General features: G+C 40.2%; 1 protein-coding gene and 1 non-coding gene across 2 annotated transcripts in view; one reads left to right on the top strand and one right to left on the bottom strand.

Annotated features, from left to right (window-relative positions):
* The window catches only part of CNTNAP2 (contactin associated protein 2), a 1,529,860-nt gene that overhangs the window by 1,149,391 nt on the left and 365,872 nt on the right, over positions 1–14,597 (bottom strand). The gene's annotated exons all lie outside the window — the stretch shown is intronic.
* Positions 7,636–7,696, top strand: LOC129401482 (U7 small nuclear RNA). Its single transcript, XR_008628373.1, has one exon. It is a non-coding gene; the product is annotated as a U7 small nuclear RNA (small nuclear RNA).

The raw sequence follows: 14,597 nt of genomic DNA, 5'->3' as shown, positions 1-14,597 counted from the left end.
TTTTAATTTTGGTCCACACCCAGAAGTGAGTGCTCAAGGTTTACTGTGTCTGTGCTCAGGGATCACTCCTGATGGGACTAGGGGACTATAAACTGTGCCTGGGATTGAACCCAGGTTGTCCATCTGCAAGGCAAGTACCCACTCCCCTACTCTATCACTGTGCCTTCAGCAGACGTGTCTGTCCTTACAAATTCAATACATGATTCTTGGGGTTATTACCCAGTTACTCAAGATAGAGCACAATAAACTACTGTTAGTCACTTTCAAGTACATCAAAGTGTTGCACTTTTATGTTTTTTTAAATGCATAGTTCACTTTTTTACATGTGTCATTATATCCTATTATCATTCTATGATATTACCACCATGAATGGACAAGTCCCATATAGTCCAGTGTAATTTCCCTTCAATCTATCCTCCACAGAGAAGTGGAGAGATCTTTCTGAAATAAACACCTATGCAGAAGAACAATTTTGCATAGCATATAATCTTAATCATTTTAAGACATAAAGAATTTGCTTTAAACAAGAATCTCCAGGCAAAGAAAATGGACACATGCAAACCAAGATCAATTATTTTCTCATCACATATTTCACTCTTTTCAGTTCAAATGACTGATGTTGTTGATGTTATTATGAGTCACCAAGCAAATATGATTTCATTGTGTTATCTGAATAAGAACACTCTTAATTATCTTCATTTCAATGGCTTTTAAATGGCTGCTTTTCTTTCAATATTTTCTCGTGTGCTATGTTCTTAAGATTTCTTTATTTATTTTCTTTACCCCATCAATTCACATACTAGCATCATCTTTCTGTAGGATAATGATGATAAATCTGGATTCTTTTACGCTCTGTTTTGATTCATTCCTTTCTTCAGGATAGGCTAATTCCCTTCAACCAACAGCTACTTTTTAATTAGTTTAGAGTCTGGGGATGTCTGAATGTTCTAGATAAACCTCACTTTCTAGAACTATGTGGTTTATGGGAGCCCCCTGTGCAATGCCACCCAAGATATTCATGCATAATCCAGCATATTTCTTCTTGTTTAAGTGACATGTGGGGCTGATTTCTCCAGGGGATAGTAGCTTTCCTAAAGTGCAAGCTCTGGATCATTTTGGTTTATATTTCTTATGACAAAATGTTCTGAAAATAATAAAAAAAATCTTGCAGCTTTTAAAACAAGTAAAAGAAATGAATTCTGCTGTTTACATTTTCTTTCCAAACCATAACTAGAACTATAGGGTCCATATACAACTTAATCACATGCATGATTCAGCTTTGAGTTTCTCTTCTCAACAATTTAAAACATGAAATACTTTTATTTCATCATACTGGAGTTATTTTTATGAAGTCTGAAATATGTCTAAAATATGTCATCTAGTATATATTAAAATTTAAAAAAGAAAAATTTTCACAAAGTGAAAAGTTTAATAGAAACACCTAAACTTAGTAGCAAAATGAAAGATTCTTTTGGTTGTTGTTTGTATATTTGGGGGCCATGCCTTGTTTGTACTTATTTATTCCTACTTACTCTGTGGTTAAGTGTCATGAGTTACTTCCTTTGCAGTGCTCAGGCGACCATATGTAGTTCTGGGTATCAAACCAGGGTCAGTTGCTTGCAAAGCATATGCCAAAATGTCTGTACTTATCTCTCTGGTGCTAAAATTCAACAATTCTAAAGCAACTTATAAGAACTTGAGAGAAATATGTATTGGTATTCTATAATATTCTGGAGGTCTTCAGCTGTGGGAGCTCTTCTCTGGGCAGGGAGGGAAATTCAACCCAGCCCCTCGGAGGGGCCCCCGTGAGGACACCCAGACCTCCAAGCCTGCTTGGATTGGGACTGGGCCTCTTCCGCACAGATCCCCCATTTCCCAGTAGCTAAGGGGTCACACCCAGGAACTGCCCCTGGTGCTGTGTAATCCCACCAACGGCCAACATCCAGAGACTATAAAACCAAGCTCCAGGAAGAGAGCAACTCAGAGTCTTCTGCCCCCACGCCTGACTATTCTCACCTGGGCCCCTCGGAGGGTTGGGTTGAGTTTCCCTCCCCAACCCTAGCAGAGTTCCCGCAGTTGAAGCCCTCTGGAACCCAGCCACAGCCATGCTCAAGGCCCCTCTCCACACATTCGAACAAGCCTCACGAATGAAGGAACCGGCAGAGGAACCCAGGTGTGTGGGACTCGGGGCTGAGACCTCCAAGCCTGCTCAGATCGGGACTGGTACTCTTCCGCCCAGATCCCCCATTTCCCAGTAGTGTTCATACCCAGGAACTGCCCCTGGCGCCATGTAATCCCATCTATGGCCAACATCCAGAGACTATAAAACCAAGCTCCCAGAAGCTCATAGCCATATTATAGCCTAGTTCTCCCTCGGAGAGCCTGGCAAGCTACCAAGAGTTTTCTGCCCACATGGGAGAGTCTGGCAGACTCCTCCTTATGGCATATTCATATGCCAAAACCAGTAACAATGATGGGTCTCATTCCTATGACCCTGAAAGAGCCTCCAATAGGGCACCACTGGGAAGGACAAGTAACAAGAGGCTGCTAACATCTCAAGGCTAGGATGAATGGAGACATTGCTAAGACCGCTTGAGAAAATCGACAATCAATGGGATGATGATGATGATGATTCTATAATATTGTACAAATAAGTTAAATAGACTTTCTATACATATATTTTTAAATTTTTTATTAGTGAATCACCATAAGGTACAGTTACAGACTTATGAACTTTCTTTTTTTTAATTTTATTTCATTTCATTATTTAAATTTTTTTAATTTATTCTTTTATTGAATCACCATGTGGAAAGTTACAAAGCTGTCAGGTTGAAGTCTCAGTTATACAATGCATGAACACCCATCACTTCACCAGTGCACATATTCCACCACCAAGAATCACAGTATACTTCCCCCACACCCCCCACCTCCCCAGCCCCCCACCCCACCTGTGAAACTGATAAATTTCACTTTACTTTCACTTTACTTTGATTACATTCAATATTTCAACAAAAATCTCACTATTATTGTTTGGGTTTCTCCCCCCAAAGTCGGACCTGCTGAAAAGGAAACATTTTATAATTTGTTTTCCATTGTTGAGAATGAAGATATATGAGGTCGAGTGGCCACACAAGCGGCCACATGGTTTTGGATTTCTGTATTTTAGTATTTTAGTAACTAAGTCCATAGAAATTTCTGCCAGAAATTGCATCATTGCAAGCTTGTACCTCTCTGCTACTTTATATTCCACACATGAGTGCAATCTTTCTATGTTTTTCTTTCTTTCTGACTCATTTCACTCAACATGATACTTTCCATGTTGATCCACTTATATGCAAATTTCATGACTTTATGTTTTCTGACAGCTACATAGTATTCCACTGTGTAGATGTACCAGAGTTTCTTTAACCAGTCATCTGTTTTTGGGCACTCTGTTTTTTTTCCAGATTGTGGCTATTGTAAACAGTGCTGCAGTGAACATAGAAATTCAGATGTCATTTCTACTATACCTTTTTGCCTCTCCGGGATATATTCCCAGGAGTGGTATTGCTGGGTCAAATGGAAGCTCAACTTCTAATTTTTGAGAATTGTCCATATTGTTTTCCAAAAGGGCTGAACCAGTTGGCATTCCCACCAGCAGTGAAGGAGAGTCCCTTTCTCCCTACATCCTCTCCAACACCAGTTGCTTTTGTTTTTTGGGATGTGGGCCAAGGACTTATGAACTTTTGTGTTTGTATTTCAGTCATACAGTGATAATTTACCCATCAGTGCCTGTTCTCCTCCACCAATGTTCCCAGTATCCCTCCCACCATCCCCATCCTAACCCCCACCACCCCACCCTGCCTCTTGAGCAGGGCATTCCCTTTCGTTATCTCTCTTTTTGGGTGTTGTAGTTTGCAACAGAGGCATTGAGGGGCCATCATGTTTGGCTTATAGTCTACTTTCGGCACGCATCTTTCAACCCAAATGGGTCCTCCCAACATCCTCTATTTGTGTTCCCTTCTCTATCTCAGCTGTCTTTTCCCCCAGCATGTGAGGCCAGTTTCCAAGCTGTGGGACAGACCTCATGGTCTTTATCTCTACTACTCTTTGGCGTTAGTCTCCCACTCTGTTGCTTTATATTCCACAGATGAGTGTGATCATTCTATCTCTGTCTCTTTCTGACTCATTTCACTTAATATGATACTTTACATGTTGATCCTTTTATATGCAAATTTTATTATTTCATCTTTTCTAACGGCTGCATAGTATTTCATTGTGTAGATGTACCAACGTTTCTTTAACCAAAAGTCAGCGTTTGGGGGCACTCGGGTTTTTTTCAGATATTGGATATTGTAAACAGTGCTGAAATGAACACACAAATGCAGATGCCATTTCTAATATACTTTTTGCCTCTCCAGGATATATTCTCAGAAGTGGTATTCCTGGGTCAAATGGGAGCTCAATTTCTAATTCTTTGAGAATCGTCCATACTGTTTTCCAAAAGGGCTGAACGAGTTGGCATTCCCACCAGCAGTGAAGGAGAGTCCCTTTCTTCCCACATCTGCACCAACACTAGTTGCTTTTGTTCTTTTGGATGTGGGCCACATACAAATGTATATTTGGATATACATCCAAATATATATTTGCTATATATTTTTAATTGTTGGTTTGTTTTTTAAAAAATAGTATAAGATGAATAATTCCTGGTTATGCATAATTGACCCTCTTGAACAAAACACAGTGAAATCTTAATTTTTAAATAATTATTCAACATAAAAAGATAATAATAAAAAACTAATACATTCCATCTTCCCCCATTTAGCCATATGTACCACACTCACAAAGGACATCGAAGAATCAATGATCCATTTCTGAGAAGGGTTATAAATCTAATATATCTGATAGCAGAGAGATGATAAGCAATTTATGAAAATTAGCATAAAACCTATTTGTAGGAAATCCATGTGGAAGGTATTGTTATTTATTTTTGCAAATCGAAAAGTCAAACAAATTAGACTTGCCTTCTCTGTTATAATATTGCTGTTTAATGAAAATAGCTCCAGTTTCTGCCCAGACAATTTTATTTTTCAGCTGGGAAAAAGATGATCTACAATTATAAATCCTAAGCAAATATTCCACAGATGAGCAAAGGGAACAGATATTAAGCACCATTCAGAATATATTTTGATATACATCAGTCACCATTTTTCTTCTTAGATACAGTTTATCACTATTCCATAAATTTCCTGCAAGTTCTATGTTAAAACCCATCTGCTAGAGTTGCGTCCAAATTTCAATGCTAAATAGGCCAAAGGATCGTAATTAGATTTAAATAATTTGCTTTGGGGCACTGTTCTCATGGTGATTTCTATGACATGGGGGAAAAGAGAAATTATCCTTAATAGTAAAGGAGACTGACATTTATGGGGTAGTGCAGGGTCTCTCACCCTGACCCTTCGTGAAGCTGCACAGACTGCTTCCTCCTTACCCCTTGGCATGAGGCGTAGATTTGATATATTTGCCCTGCTGACCCACAAGAACTGCTTCTCAAAACAACCTACCTAAGAGTAGCTGTAAACCAAGGCTTCCTCAAAGAAGATGAACCACAGACTTGACAATGGCTAAACCAAGAGAGCATCCAGGAGATTAGCTACCCAAGAGTATTCACTTCCGGGCTGTTCACCAGCCCAAGTTGCCAGGGTCAAATACTAACTAGAGACAGGCCCTGCCCCATAAAGCAGGGGTCTGAGGTCCCTGCTCAAACTATCTCAGGGCACATATGCTCCTTCCTCTCTACCTTACTGACCTGCGTCCACCTTTCATCAATACCCCAGAATGTGGCATTGCCCCACCTGGATATTCGGCCACTGTGATGACACACTAAGCAACCAAAGTATCTCAATAGAGTGCTGGCCTAAGGTATTGGCTTTACGATATTTCAAACTTTCTATTTGCACACTTTGAAATTTTATCATGTTTGGTTTGAAACATGATACATGAAACATGGGGGTCAGACCAGTTGTGCTCAGGGTTTCATAACATACTCTTGGCTCTGTATGCATGGGTCACTCTTGGAAAAATTTGAGGATACATGCATTAAACCCTGTCAGGATTAAATCCTGTCAGCCACATACAATGAAAGTTTCTTATTTGCTGTTCTCTCTCGGGGGGCGGGAGGAGAGAGAGAGAGAGAGAGAGAGAGAGAGAGAGAGAGAGAGAGAGAGAGAGAGAGAGAGAGAGAGAGAGAGAGAATAGAGAGAGAGAGGGGGGGAGAGAGAGAGATACTAGAGGGAAAAATACTAGAATTGTTAGCAAAAGTTAAAGTTTGCATAAAGTCTCTTTAAAGGAAATTTTCGGAGCCATGAAAGATGTCTAATGTTAGCGAGATTCACAGAAATGATGCCGGCATTCATAGTACTGTGCCAAGCATGTAAAGCTACTGAGCAAAGGCAAGTACTGGTGAAATAAGACTATAAATAAATAATAAATAAAACCCAGAAGGTCCAATCTACACACAAGAGAGAGCAGCATTTGAAAAGAGCTTAATTTTGAGTGATTTTAATGGATAATGTTCAGGGGTCATTAGAGAATCCAGGGTAGTCGTGCAAGAACCTGTGATAATGGAAGCTCTGGGTCTGAGAGTGTCAGCTGGCATCGGAGGGGCAGCGAGTGCTTTTCAGAGGAGCATCTTGGAAAGATGGCGCTGGTGCTGATGCGGGCAGTCAGGAGAGATGAAAGAGCTCACGAGGCTGAGAAAGCCAGGCTTTCTCAAAGCAGATGACTAATAAACTTAACAAAGGCTAAATCAAGCTAGAATCCAGAAGATGACAAAGGCCATGAGAAAGTGTGTGTGCTATCTGATGGGCACAGTACATCCCAAAATTTTAAATTAGTCTTCTGCACTGACTGGAGCTTTGCAAGCAGATACTTAGACATTTTCCCCTCCAGTGGTATGACAAATCTAACACCAATAAAAACATTAAAACTTCAAGTTAAATGAAGCGACACTAAAAATAGATCAAAAAGTCATCTTTGGCACATACTAAATATTTTAACTCAATTATTTGAATCAGATGACTTCAAAAAAGATTTGGAAGAGCAGTGCTTGGGGCCGCATCTGACAGTGCTCAAGAGCCATTCCTAGACTGTGCTCAGGTTGGACCCGTGGGAGTACTCAGGGGACCACATCTGGGGCCGAAGATCAAGTCAGTTTGCAGCACACAGGCAAGCAACTTTTATCCCACTGGATTCACACCTTATGTTTTACTTTTAACTCTTGTATCACTTGTCATCCCGTTGATCTTCGATTTGCTCGAGCGGGCACCAGTAACTTCTTCATTCGTCCCTGCCTCGTGCTAGTGTAGCCTAATGAGGCTGCTCACTCCAGAAACATGAAGAGTCTCAAACCGTTCTTTCAGGGTTTTGATGAGGAAGTCTGACCATCTTGCTGGTGGGTAGTCACGCGGTCTTTTGACATCCCATGGAATCCAGTTGGTAACAGCTCTAGTCCAGTGGTCATCTCTAGATCGCATTACGTGTCCGGCCCATCTGAGTTTTGACGCCTTGGCAAACAAGACAGTGTCCCTGATTCTTGGTTGTCGACGGAGGTCGGAACTCTGGATTTAAACCTTTACTTTTAAACAAAGTTTCCTGCAGTGTTACAGCTCTTTTAGAATTTGTTAGTAGGTTTTCCGGTTGCTATTGGAAAGTCCCCCCCCCCACCCACCAAAAAAAAAAATGTTTCCTGGAGAACAGGAATCTATTCCAGACTATCATTTGCATTCTGTGGGGTCTTAAAAATTAAATTAGTTGGGGCAAAAGTTTCAGACATTTGCAAGAGCTTGGCCACTGTGGAGCTGGTGTTTTCAGCTTGTGGACATTGCACATTATAGCTTCACGTTACTTTGGCTTGACTCCACATACCATTAGCTGAATCTTTTCCTTAACTATAAAATAGGATTGTGCAAATCTTGCACGCAGCCGACCCGGGTTCATTTCCTCCACCCCTCTCTGAGAGCCCAGCAAGCTCCCGAGAGTATCTCGCCTGCACAGCAGAGCCTGGCAAGCACCCCATGGCATATTCGATATGCCAAAAACAGTAACAACAAGTTTCCCAACGGAGACGTTACTGGTGCCCGCTTGAGCAAATTGATGAACAACTGGACGACAATGATACAGTGATACAGTGATAAAATAGGACTAATAAAACTCAGCAAGTACATGTGTTGTACCATAACCTTCTTTCCACTAGAGTAGCTGGGTGCTGTCTGGTAAGAAAATAAGTGGTACCCTGCGGCTTGGGCTTCAACACACCTCAGTGCCCTGGGCACTGGAGGAAATCTGATTCATTGTAAACCTGGGGCCTGTCCATTACTTTCTGACACCCACATGCTCTCTGCAGTCCTAAAGGGCAGGCAGAATTAATTCATTTCCATAAAGGAGCAATACTCATCCTACTTGAGTGGAGAACCAGCCCTGACAGGGCTAAAATAATTGGAGGTGCCTGAAATGAGAAGTCACAACATTGATACTCCAAAGGGACACACAGCTTCTGTAAATCAAGGATGATGTCCTGGTGAAAACTACAAGGTTCTTCTGATCTTTTATTTTCTTGCTATTTATTAAGAAATGAGAAGCAGTAACGATGCCTCCCCAACACACATACTGGAAAACACAAAAAGGAAAGGCACTAAATAAATGCCTAAGACACATGGTCTAGTTTGTAGGACACTGTGAGGGACTTGCGGGATATCTTACGGTGTCGGGAGGTAATTTCTATCTGCCTTTAGCAAACCAAATCTAGACAGCATTTCTGAGCATTTCTGACATTTTTCAAACACTTTATGATAAAGGTCAGAAACTCAACATTTTGATGAAGTCTGTTAGGTGTAAATGTTAAAAAGATGTTTTGGGATTGTATTAAGCAGAAACTGTGAGTTAATAGCCCCAACCTGAAATGTTTCATATAGCACACATTTCTTTAAACTGGACAGCCAACTAAAAGACTAAACAAATTATATTAACTGTGGGAGATCAAGTTTATTTTCACGAATATTTATTTATCTGTGCACTAATGCAGTCCATGTTGGCAGAAAATTTATTTCCCCAAAGGTTATTTAGAAAACAAGTTAGTTGTGCTAAATAGTAGATGGCTTTTAAAACGTCAATGGCGGGTTGGTGCTGAGGGATAACGGACTTTTGCCATTCACATAGTGCAGTTCTGAGCACTATATCTGATTCTTGAACACCACCAAAATCTTCCCTGACCATAGAACAAGAGCAAGCCCCGAGCACATAGTGTATAGCCAAATACCGTTCCTCCAAAAATGTCAGGGGTACTCAAATACAAAGATAGATCATGCAATGATACTATAACCTATGTAAATAATTAAATTAGAACCATTCAGTACAAGATAATAAAATGCCTATTCTCATTTATGTAAGTACGTATTTTTTTTCTTTTTTGGGGGGGTCACACCCAGCGATGCACAGGGGTTACTCCTGGCTTTGCACTCAGGAATTACTCCTGGTGGTGCTCAGGGGACCACATGGGATGCTGGGAATCGAACCCGGGTCGGCCGCATGCAAGGCAAATACCCTGCCCACTGTGCTATCACTCCAGTCCCATATGAAAGTAGGTTTTGAATACTATAACATTCCTATAACATTACATTAGCTTTACTTTAAACATAGAATGGAAAGAAAAAAGTGCAACAAAACATATATGAGTATATGAGCTTCACTCACTGAGGGCTTGGCAAAGAGTTGATTTTTAAAAAATATGTATTTGAAAGTATTGCCAGGTAACAGGTACCTTCTGTTCTTACTTCTCTGTGGATTCTGTATTTGAAAATTTACCTCTTTATTATAGCTAACTAGTAAATCACGGTCAGGTACATGGACATGTGCAAAGGGACAAAATTCTGAGTCACTCACATTCCCAGCAGAGGTCTGACAAGCCATATTCTGCCCCTTCCCTATAGAGACCATGCTACTTTATGACATTTTCAATGACGTACTTAGCACACATCTCTTTTGTGCATCTTACAAATGATGCCAATGTTTCCGATTCCTCTTCCCAAAGAGTCATGTTGAAGTGCTGTCCAGTATTCTCAAGCACAAGAAAGGTGTAATTTGTCTTATACAGAAAATATTTGCATTAGATACACTTTGTTTAAACATGAGTTAGAATACTGATGACCAGGAGCTAGCACTGTACGGTAGCACTCTCGTCCCACTGTTCATCAATTTGCTTGAGTGGGTACCAGTAATGTCTCCATTGTGAGACTTGTTGTTACTGTTTTGGCATATTGAATATGCCATGGGGAGCTTGCCAGGCTCTTCTGTGCAGGCGGGATACTCTCGGTAGCTTGCTGGGCTCTCCAAGAAGGATGGAGGAATCAAACCCGGGCTGGCCGCATGCAAGGCAAACACCCTACCTGCTGTGCTATTGCTCCAGTCCCAGGAGCTAAGTATCAGTGAATTAACAATACACACTGGATAAGATGCCTTTAAACAGAAACACCAAGAAAACAACGTTTATGTACCAGCTGACAAAAATACAGTAATCAAAGGCTCATGAACCTAACTCTGTATTTCCCTGAGAACATAGTTCAATATTTGCCAATTCAGTGTTTATGGCAATATGAGAGACAGAACTATGAGTAATGATATCTGACTGTATTTACATTGCACCATCTCTTTAAACAATTTCCAAGAAGATTTCTTTACCTTGAACCTATCTCTATAAACAATACCCAAGAAAAAAATTTCCAAGGAAAAGAAGTGATGTTTATCTGTACTCAAAAGCAGTGAACATTCTACCACAAAAGATGGTCAGCTGATATCAAACTAATAGAAACTGTTCAAAAACACCTTTAATAATCACCTTCCATGACATCCCCCTAAATATTACCTAGTCACTCTGCCACACTGTAATGTCACAAGTTTCTTTGTCTTGTCCAACTTGTGGTTTATTATTTCTTCCTTTTTTTAATGCATATAAGCTCTGGGAACTTAATGGTGCCTTTGGATCTTCTTTTTTCTTTTGAACATGTACACATAAAAACAGTAAATAAAGTGTGTTTATGTCTCCTGTTTACCTTTGTTTCTTATCTAGGTCTTAGACTTGGCTGCAAAACCCAAGAGGAATGGGGAAGAACTTTCTTCTATGATGTAGATTATCTCACAGATTTCTGAAAGAATCCAAAGCTCACCCGGATTATATTTCCCATCAGGAAGGTTCAGGATTTTCATTTTAATTTGGCCATTTGACTATATTTTATTTTTATAGAAAAAACAGCAGTACTACAAACTTACTTAAAACATATATTTTAGTGAGTCTACTAGAATGGGATTATTTTTCATGATCAAAAAGGCAACTTAGAATTTCAGATTTTTTTTCTCTGGATATTCTTTTGAATGATTTATACTTTGCATTTTTCTTCCAAACATAGAGCTTGAGGAGTTCTGGCATTTTCTTTTTAAAATGAAAGTGTGAGTTATGAAACTCATTGGTGAAGTTTCAGAATGCCGTAGCCTCAAGCAGGGGACCATGTTGAAATCAGAAAGTATAAGGATAGACGATACCCACAAATTCACAGACATTTTTTAAAATGTTGAAGTTCATTAAGAAAGGAAGTCGATTTGGAAATAGGACACATTTTGACAGAGGACCTACACATCCTATTTTCAACTTTCCACATCTGACATTCTTTACAGTTTAGGTCAATCCGAACAATTTATGCACTCCCAAGGCATGACAGATATAATGCTCTTACAAGTGCTATTTATAGTAGGGCAGCTAAGAACTTAAAATGTCAGTGCCTGAGTTTCTTTTAATGTAGGCCCAGAAGCAAAGCACATGTCTTCATTCGAGGGGGATGAAATGGCAGGCTGGGCTAGAAAATTTATTAGAAAATTACAGTGAGGGCAGCTTTCTCTTGACCCAAGAAGTACGGAGTTGAATGGAAAGCGCTGAGAACATTCCACAAGGCTCCAGGCAAGGCCAGTGCTCTGGTGCCCAGACCGTGGCACTAATCTGGGTCTAGACGTTCCCGCCCTTGTGAAACTCAAGTGTGTCTCTGGACCTACAGAACACTGCTCTCTGTGACTATTTCAATCCCCAGAGCTTAAGCCTCCCTTTTTCCCAGTGATTTTGTCAAGCCTACGAAGAATTATAGTCTTTTTTTTTTCTTTTTGGGTCACACTCGGCAATGCACAGGGGTCATTACTGGCTCATGCACTCAGGAATTACCCCTGGCGGTGCTCAGGGGACCATATGGGATGCTGGGATTCGAACCCGGGTCGGCCGTGTGCAAGGCAAAAACGCCCTACCCGCTGTGCTATCACTCCAGCCCCTATAGTCTTATTTTTAATTTGCCGGTTTCCATCATATTTAAGAATGGCAGAAATCAGAAATTTCACTTTTTCTTTTTAGGAAATTAAAAAAACTGAACATCCCCAGAGGCATTTTTAAAACTTCAAATTTGTATGAAAGCGTTTCCATGATTGACTACTTTGGACAGCTACAACTGTCATCTGCAGAGTGTCAAAATAAGCAAACATCACAGAATGTCCATACTACTAATTTCAGAAAAAAATTGAATTATCATACAGAAGCTTCTAGAAGTAGAATTTAACAAAATGACCATAATGACAAATTTGTAGTCTGCTTACACATCCAGTGATTTGACAGCTTTTAGAGAAGCATAATTTGTATGATTATTTTTTTTTAATTTTAGAACATGGGGACAAATTAGTTATGCTAGTAAATGAAAACATTCTGAGTAAAATTTCCTGGGGCCTGTGAAAATGACCGTGTGACCTTGAACAGATATAAAATGAAAGAACTGCTTGCAATCAGCTAATGTATATCAAGTTTCCCTTCTTTTTTGGCTAATATTTAGCCTAACCCGACAGCGGTGCTCTTGTCATTACCAAATAAGTATTACTTTTCTTCTCTTATCTCTCTTATGAATTTGAATCGCCCAGAAGGGGAAGATTATTTTTTTTTTAAAAAACCTGGCTTCACAGTGCTTGTAAAACTTGCATACAGAATTAATGAAAACTATTAGGGTTTTGATCCGCTTCGTAAGGAATATACCTTTTGTAAGTTGAACCAAAAATTCCGGCATTTGCTTTGCATGCAGCTGACTCTGCTTCTCTCCCTAGCATCCACCAAAGTTTGCCTGGAGCACAGAGCCAGGACTAAGCACTCAGCATAGCTGGCTGTGGCCTCTCAAATCAAGAAATGAATTAAAAAAAATTTTTAAAAATGCTAGAAAAATTTTTAAGCACCAGTTTCTTCATTAGAAAATAAAGAACATAGAAATAGAGCCTGCTTTACAGAATTCTGAGGCTGAATGAGTTAATATAAGTAAAGAACCTGAAATATTTATACGCCGCTATTCAGCATTAACTTCTTGTGTCTATTACACTTCATCCATTGACTTTAACCAATGAATATTGTAAGTACCCTGTGCCCACGGATCGTTGGGCTAGGGTGGGGAACAGAGTGATGCTTTGATAATGACATGAATGAATTTAGGACACAGGGTGCCAGGGTCCAATCCAAGCCCCAGAGAGCGGCTGCGAGGCTGAGCAACAATTCTCTAGCATTGCTGCCTTCACCGATGGGCCTCGTTTTGCACCTAATGAGGAAGAGAGAGAATTGTAGAGAAATTAAGATATAGGGAATTAAAAAGTGATTCAGCCCCACTCTTCCTCCTTCCGACGGTGCTAAATGAGGTGTCAAGTCACATAAGCAATTGGGAGTTTTTCTGTCTGAGATCTCTTGTTACCCCAGAAATCTGGAGTGCAAGGAGAGGTTTGTCGACTTGTTCAAACATCATAGATTGTTCACGTTGAAACCAGAGCTCCGGGCCTCATCCGTGGTTTGCTCCGCAGCAGTATGATTTAACTGATCATTTCTTTGTAGCTCAAAAATGTGTTCTCCAGAACGCTAATGCTATTGACTGACTATAGCAGCTCAGTATCCTAACATCTGATTGAATGCCTGGATAATCACGTAGAAAATGTGACCTATTTTGATACATTTCCAATTTCTAGACTGCCACCCCAGTCTCGATGGAGAACAAACCTTGCTTCCAATTTTTGCATTCCATAACCAGAAGTGATGACATTCTGAGGATTGTAAGACGAATAAAAATTTCCATGGCTAAATCACATTTATGAGTTCACACTTTGATTAAATAGATTAAGTTGAAGTGAAAGAAAGAGTGCAAAGCTTCAGAGTCATGAGAAAAACTAGGCAAAAATGATTTGTCCCGGGCATCCAGTGGCCTGTGGTAGTGGGTGCTGCTGAGAAAGGGTTTTCTATGCTGCACGTGAAAGCTGTAGAGACAGGTTTCTAGGTACCAATCAACTGAGAGACCCAAAGTAAGCAAAGGTCTGGAAGGGGAAGTAAAGGGGAAACGAGGGAACTCCGATTGGTTTACGTTTCTAAGAAAATTGTGCCTTGTGAGATGTTAAATCAATGGGAGACCGGATGCTGGAATAAAACTGCATTTCTGGGAGATGGGCAGCAGTAACAGCAATGCCGTGGCATCTTGGGAGGCTGGCACCTGTTCACTCACACCAGTAAGAACTCCTCA

Source organism: Sorex araneus, chromosome 1 (genome assembly GCF_027595985.1).
Source record: "Sorex araneus isolate mSorAra2 chromosome 1, mSorAra2.pri, whole genome shotgun sequence".
Classification (NCBI taxonomy): Eukaryota; Metazoa; Chordata; class Mammalia; order Eulipotyphla; family Soricidae; genus Sorex; species Sorex araneus.
This window is presented reverse-complemented; position numbering and strand designations above follow the sequence as displayed.